Source organism: Pteropus vampyrus, unplaced genomic scaffold (assembly GCF_000151845.1).
Source record: "Pteropus vampyrus isolate Shadow unplaced genomic scaffold, Pvam_2.0 Scaffold404, whole genome shotgun sequence".
NCBI classification, from domain to species: Eukaryota; Metazoa; Chordata; class Mammalia; order Chiroptera; family Pteropodidae; genus Pteropus; species Pteropus vampyrus.
The window spans coordinates 1,388,820-1,396,440 of NW_011889185.1; the positions used below are offsets into that span (position 1 = coordinate 1,388,820).

The window sequence follows — 7,621 nt, forward strand, 5'->3', positions numbered from 1 at the left end:
AATCATCCAATAACATGAAAAAAAGGGTAAATGATTACAGAGATTGTGATCATTTAGGATAAACCCTGTTACATCACTTCTGTGCCCTGTTCCTAATACTAGATATAGCTGTCTTTCTAAAATATTCCTAATTCTATTCCAAAATGCCTATTGCTCTGGAATTCAAATGATTACCGTTATCGTCTACCTATTACATTTCAGATATTCAGTGCCTAAACATCTAAGCATCTCATTTAGTCATTGTTACCTCTATTTTACAGATGTAGAAATTTGTATTTAGAGAATTACGTGACTTGCCAAAGGTCCACAGCTAGTAAGTGGCAAAATTAGGATTTGAATCCAGGTCTCCAAGCTCCAGACCCAGAGTAAATTTTTCTGCCTCTACATAGTGATGTGATAATTTTCACTTCTGGGAACTTTTCTCTTCTGGAACTAAGAGCTGACGTTCAGAGGAAAGGACTGAAGATTTCTATCACAATCTCATCAAAATTATTTGAAGACATAGATAAGCCTATTTTAAAATTTATGCAGAAAGGCATAGGCCTTAGAATAGCTAAACCAATCTTGACAAAGAAGAATGAAGTAGGAGTAATAATTATGTGGTATTTAAGTCTTACTATATAGCTACAGTAATCAAAACAGTATTGTCAAGAAGATAGGAACATAGAAAAAGATCAATGAACAGAATGGAGAACACAGCAATAGGCCCAAATAGACTCAGCTGATTTTTGACAAAAATGCAGAAGCATTTTAACAGAGAAAGGATAACCTTTTGAACAAATGGTGCTTGAGCGATTGGATAGCCATAGGCAAAAAGATGAACCTCAACCTCAACCTCACGCCTTATACAAAAATTAACTCAAAATACATCTTAGAATAAAACATAAAATATAAAATTATAAATCTTTTAGAACGAAAGTAGAAAATCTTTGGGACCTAGGACTAGGCAAATAGTTCTTAGACTTGACACCAATAGGACAATCCATAAAAGGAAAAATGGACAAATTCTATCGCATCACAATAAAAGATTTTGTTTTGCAAAAGCCAATGTGAAGAGGATGAAAAGAAAAGGTATAGCCTGGGAGAAAATATTTGCAAACCTCGTATTCCACAAAGAAATCTCAAATCCCAACAGTAAAAATACAAACAATGTAATTAGAAAATGGGCCCCAAAACATGAACAGATATTTTAATGAAGAGGATATATAGATGGCAAATAAGCACATGAAAAGATGTTCAACATCATTAGCCATCAGAAAAATGCAAATTAAAACCTCAATGTGATAACACCACACACCTATGAGAATGGCTAAAACATAGTGACTACATCAAATACTGACAAGGATAGGGAGAAACTGGATCACTCATACATTGCTGGTGGGCATGTAAAAAGATATAGACAGCCTAGAAAAAGTTTGGCAATTTTTTCCAAAATTAAACAAGCAACTACCATATGACTCAACATTTGTACTCCTGGGCATTCTTTTTTTGGCAGAGAGCTTGGAGCTCCAGAGACCAGATTCTTGTCTTATGCCACGAGAAAGAATTCAAGGGCAAGATGAACGGCAAGCAAGAAAGTGCAAGGTTCATTAAAGTGAAAGTACACACTCAAGGGGAATGTGGGCAAAGTCAAAGGTACGGGTGGAAAGATTGGGCGAGGAGGAGAGAAAGAGAGAGAGAGAGACAGAAAGACAGAGAGAGAATGAGGTAGTCATACAAGGATGTCTGGTTTATGAACTTTTGTTCTTGGAGGCAGAACCCAGAAACGTGGTACTGATATAGCCTTTGTGGCTCCTCACAGTAGGCAGGGAGCTCAGTTTCTCGCTCTCTCTCTCTTCCTTATATGGTGTTTCTGGAACTGTCATGGCATCAGGTGCATGATGGGAGCCACAGTATTTGCAATACGGATGAAATTATAATCATATTATAATTAGTCAAAGATCATGCCTTAGCCAATGATGACATCTAAACTGGAAAAGACCAGTTTTGGCTTATCTCTCCTTGCTGGGGCTAAAACAGGGGGAGATCTGAAGATAGAAAAAAATTTCTGGAGCCATATCCTGACAGGGGAGTGGGCATCCCTGGGCTATCTATCCTGCCTCAATTCATCCCAGTAAATGAAAACTTATGTTCACATGAAAATTTGTACATGAATGTTCATGACAGCTTTATTCATACTAGCTAAAAACTGGAACTGGCTCAGATATCCTTCAGTGGTTGACTGATTAAATAAATTGTGGTAGCTCCATTCTATGGAATACTACTCAGGAATAAAAAGAATAAGCTCTTGATACACACAACTTGGATGACTCTCTAGGGAATTATGTTGAGTGAAAAAAGTCAATTCCCAAAATTGCATACTGTGTGATTCCATTTACATAAGATTTTTGAAATGACAACATTTTAGAAATTGAGAACAGATTAGTGGTGGCCAGGGGGTCAGGACTGGGGTGGGAGGAAGGTGAGTGTGGTTATAAAGGACAACAGGAGGGATCTTTGTAATGGAACTGCTCAGTATGTTGACTGTGGTGATGGATACATGAGCCTGCACAGTTGACAAAATTGTACAGAGCTAAATACACACGTAAACACACATCCGCATAGAGTACAAATGATGCAGGACAGGGCAAATCCTTCCAAGTGGGGGTCAAATGTTGCACCAAGAGAGCTGGTGAGGGTTCTTGACTATGCGGAGGAAACAATTCAAGCACACACCAGGGTTAGAAACAAAAGGAAAGTTTATTAGAAAAGGAATAATGTTCCACAGACAGAGAGTGGTCTCCTCTCAAAGACAGAGAATGAGAGAGCTGAGAGAGACTGAAAGGGACAGAGAGACAGAAAGAAAAGACCCCTGAGTGGGGAATTCAGTTTATATATCATTCTTGGTTTCTATGAATTACAGTTTAAAGATTTTGTTTACTTATTTTCCTTTTATGGTATGGATATACAGAGTGAAAGCATGGGTATGTGGCTGTGAATGGTATGGTAGCAATCTTGGCCTTTGTTCCATAGGTCCCCCATGTTTTTGGCTATAGGAAATGAGTAGTTGGGTTTATTTTCTGTAGGGTATAACTTAAAGACTCTGTTTTTCCTTCACAGTATGGGTAAATGTTTTATTAGTAATCCAGCAGGAATCTTTCTTTGTTCTATAGGTTTCTTTGTGGTCTGGCTGTAGGGCTGATGAGCACATAGCAGGCTCTGATATAGCTTGATTTAACGTTTAGTTTTCATGCCTCCTCCCTACATTACAAGTGAAACTGGGGGAATCTGAATAATATCAGTGGGATGGATTGATTAAATGTCAATACCCTAGTTGTGATATTGTACTCTAACTTTGTAAAATGTTACTATTAGGAGAAACTAGGAAAAGCATACATGAGATCTCTCTGTATTATTTCTTACAACTGCACGTGAATCTACAATTATCTCAGTAAAAGTTTCAATAAAAAAAGATGCTAACATTTGAATTCTTGATTTTCAAGGTGAAGGGTGTTTCAAGTCCTCTTTGCATTCCTGGCATGGTGCCATATCAGTACTGGTCCCCATCCCCCTCATCTCGCAAACAAATTTTACTAATAAGGAAAACAATTTTCATTATTGAACATTGTTACATTTTTTGGCTTTCCCCTGCTCCCCACTAGTAATTTTCTTTACTGACATTTTTTGCTTTCTCTAGTTTTAAAATACATTCATCAGCAAAACAGAACGCTGTCCATTATGCGGAGAATATCAAAAGCTCCCCCTGGGGGTTTGAAATGTTTCTATCTCAAGCTGAGAAGCGGCATTGTGTGTTTCCCTGGCATGTTCTTTAGCTTTGTAAACTAGCATCCTCTGGGCTCCAGATGGATGAACCGTCCACAGCACTTAGCTAATTTCAGGTTATGGCTGACCAAGAACGACTTGTGCTTTCTGGTTTCCCTGGCACATGGCTGACGTCACTGTGATTAATACGGCTACGGCAGGAACAGCCTTCTGGAAAGACAAAACCAGTATCGTTTGTCTCACTGCACCACTGAGTGCCGAAGCTTCCATTTCTTCATTGGAAAAATGTGTTTTTTTTTTCTTTTTTTTTAACCTCAAACAGCTATTGTGAGGAATGAAGAGTAGAAATAGCCGTGAAGCACTTGGTGCTAGTCAAGGAAATGTGAGTCGTCACTTGAATCTCAAGTAGGACTGGGCTCAGCTGTAACATAAACCCCCAAATATCAGTGGCTTAAATAAGGTAAAAGTTTATTTCCCTCTCATGATAAAGTCCCAGGGAAAAAAGTTACAGGGGGCAAAAAAAAAAAATAGTGTTCCCTCTACCCTTCTGAGTTCTCAGCTGAGACCCCTGTAATAAAAGACAGATTAACAAGAGAAAAAAAACCCCATAAGTTTAATAACATGTATAGCTCCTGTATATTTGGGAGAGGAGCAGGGAAACTAACTCCCTGAGGTTGCTTAATCAGTTTAAATACCACCTTCAGTTAAAGACAAAAGAAATAAAGGGGAGAGGGATGGGGGAAGGAAAGACAGTTATGGGGAGGTGACCAGGAAAAGCACAGTAAACAAGGGTAAGGTTGTTATGCAGATTTAAGTCCCTGCCTTTTCCACTGATAAGATTCTCTTGTGATTTAGAATTGTCCTTCTCTTTCTGGTACAGAGCAGCAGACAGCCTTACAAATGGAGATTTCCTTTATAAATGTAAATGTCTCTCATAAAAGGGTAGCTTGTTTTCAGAGCTTCTCCTTTGTTTGTTGTTTCTCAAAATAATCAGCCCAAAATAATCCTTATGGCAAAGAGGCGAATTGTGGGGTGACATATTCGGTTACCCTTCAAAGTCTGGAGCATGTGTGGCAGCTCTGCTTCACAAAGCTCTTAAGTACTCAGATTCCTCCTGTATTATTGTTCAACTGTGTGTATTTCTATTCTCGCTGTCATCTCATGATCCAAGAGGGCTGCCAGAGCCCCAATGTTGACATAAGAATATTTAAACCTATAGAGAATTTTAATAATAATTTATCTGAACCAAATAGAAAATGCACCTGGAAGCAAAATTGCAATAAACTGAGAAAAATGCTTCCAAGAAATGACAGCTTGCATCAATGACAGTTTGCGGCTTCTTTTACGCATTTGGAATTAAGGAGAGAATGTAAGGAAGATTACATCGAAGGTGGGAGAAAGGAAGGCAGGGATCGGATTACTGGATAGTTAACAAGATCAAGTGCTCTCTTGAGGATGGTCATACTTTAGAAGGAGGGGTCTGAAAAGAGGCATTTCGAAGGTGTGTTATCCTAGATGCACAGAAACAATGGACAGGGCTTGATTAAGGCAAAGATGAGCTTTTTACTGAACAAGTTATATGCCTGAGGCATGACTATCCATCATGACCTGATCAATTAGGAATGGTGGAGGCTAAAAAATAATACTTCTCCTACTTGTAAGTTCTTTTAGTTGGGCTAATAATCAAAGGAACGAAGACACATTAACAGGAGAAAATTAAATTTTAATACATGCGCATGGGGAATTCACATAGGTATGAAAATTTCAAAGCCAGTGAGACAACATTGGGTATATAAAACATTTTGGACAAAAGAGAAAAGAAGGAGCAGGGTATTATATTTCAGAAGCGAGAATGTAGTTGAGGAAGAAAGACCGGAACACACAAGGCAGGAAAACTCTTGTTAAGCAACTCAGTAACAACGGGGTATTTAGCTAACAGGCCCCTAGCCTTAAGCCTTCCTATTTACAATACTTAATTCAAATTAGGCTCTTCGGGCTAAGGCTGACATCCTAAAATTCCCTTCCTGAAGCAGGTTTTTCAATCTGAATTTCTTGGGCAGGAAAGGAGGGAGGGTGAAAAGTTCTTTCTGAGCTTTCTGTTCCCAAATTATCAGCTTAAAATCATATCCCAAAAGGCACAATTTTTGGGCCCCTTCAAGCCCCATAGAGGTAAAATATAGACGTCTAAGGAGGGGCCACTAGACTGCTGAAGGAAGGGGACACAATGAAACTGGTTCTGCAAGTGTTGGAGAAACTGAAACTGGACTTAGCTGCTGTTACAAGAAAGCAGTGCTGCTGCCCTGGTGAAGAAGCATTGCTGGGGTGCTGCTCACAAGAGCAGGAAGCGAACAGGCCTGAGGAAGGCCCTTCTCCTCCTCCAGCCTGCCTGGCTTCCTCTAGCACCCCCTATTGGCAGAACCTAACAGACCAGCTGGCAAAACCAACGTGGTTTGCGGAGCGCCAGGCTCTAGCTCACAAAGTGAGTATAGAAGGGTGGGTTTGGAGCCGAGAGACCATAACTTACTAACTGGCGCAGTGCCCAAAGGTAATAGGTCCTCTCCTATTGGGAAACACACAGAAAAGATGTACAGTTCAACAATTTATCACACACACACACACACACACACAAAAATACCGAGGCAACCACTACCCAAATCTAGAAACCTACATCTTCCTAGAGTTCTTCCCAATTTCTCTCCCTACTTCTCCCCTCTAGAGGTCAGCACTTGCCTGGCCTTTATGGTAATTACTTCCCAGCTTTATTTATAGTGTGCGTCTTTGAACACTACGGTTTTGTTTTCAAAGTTTATATAAATGGAATTACACTGAATCTAGTCTTTCGTGCCTGGCTTTATTTTACTTTACTTTATTTATTATTATTTTACGCCTACAGCACCTGGTCTTCCTAGGTGGTCTCCTATCCAAGTACTAACCAGGCCCAATCCTGCTTACCTTCCGAGATCAGACATCGGGCTTGTTCAGGGTGGCATGGCTATAGATTGTCTCTGGCTTCTTTTATTCAACATTATTTTTGTGAGATTTACCCATGTTGTTTTGTGTGGCTATAGTTTGCTCATCTTTCTTGCTATATAGTATTTCATTGTATGAATACACAGGTATTTCCCGCTTCTCGGAAGTTTGCGTTATGCCGTCTTCATTTTTACAAAAGGTACATCGGTACCTGTTTTCACTAACTGAAAGAAATCCAAAGAGGATTTCTGCTTTTACAAAAAAGGCAAAAAGTGAAATAACGTTCAGCATCTGTTTTGCAGTGAACCGTTACAGAGGCAACGAACTTGGCCCCACCAAGCTCCTTCCCCTGGAACTATAGTCAGCATCTCAGCATCAAGCACCATGGCTTTGAACTGTGTCTGAGAACATCTGTGTATTGTCTTGATTTATTTTGTGTACTTGTTGGCAAGATGTGTCCTAATGATGCAGGACTGGGCGAATCTCCCGAGTGAGAGGGTGAGGGTTCTTGACTGCACGCAGGAAAGAACTCAAGTGTACTCCAGAGTTAGAAACAGAAGGAAAGTTTATTAGAGAAGGAATAACACTCCATAGAGCATGATCTCCTCTCAGAGACAGAGAATGAGAGAGACTGAGAGACACTGAGAGGGACCCCAATTGTTCAAAGAATTCAGTTTATATATATTTCTTAGTTTCTATAAATTACAGTTTAAAGACTTCGTACTCTCTATTTTCCTTTGATGGTGTGGGAATGCAGTGTGAAAGGCATGCTAGTAATCTCAGCCTTCGTTCTATAGGTTCCCCATTGTTAGGTCATAGCGAATGAATGATTGGGTTTATTTTGTGTAGGGCACGACTTGAAGACTGTTTTCCTTTCATGATATGAGTA

The 7,621-nt window shown here is 39.6% G+C and overlaps 1 pseudogene; it reads right to left on the minus strand.

Moving 5' to 3' along the window:
- Positions 1–6,646: 6,646 nt before the first annotated feature.
- On the minus strand, positions 6,647–6,762 carry LOC111731870 (annotated as a pseudogene).
- Positions 6,763–7,621: the final 859 nt, after the last annotated feature.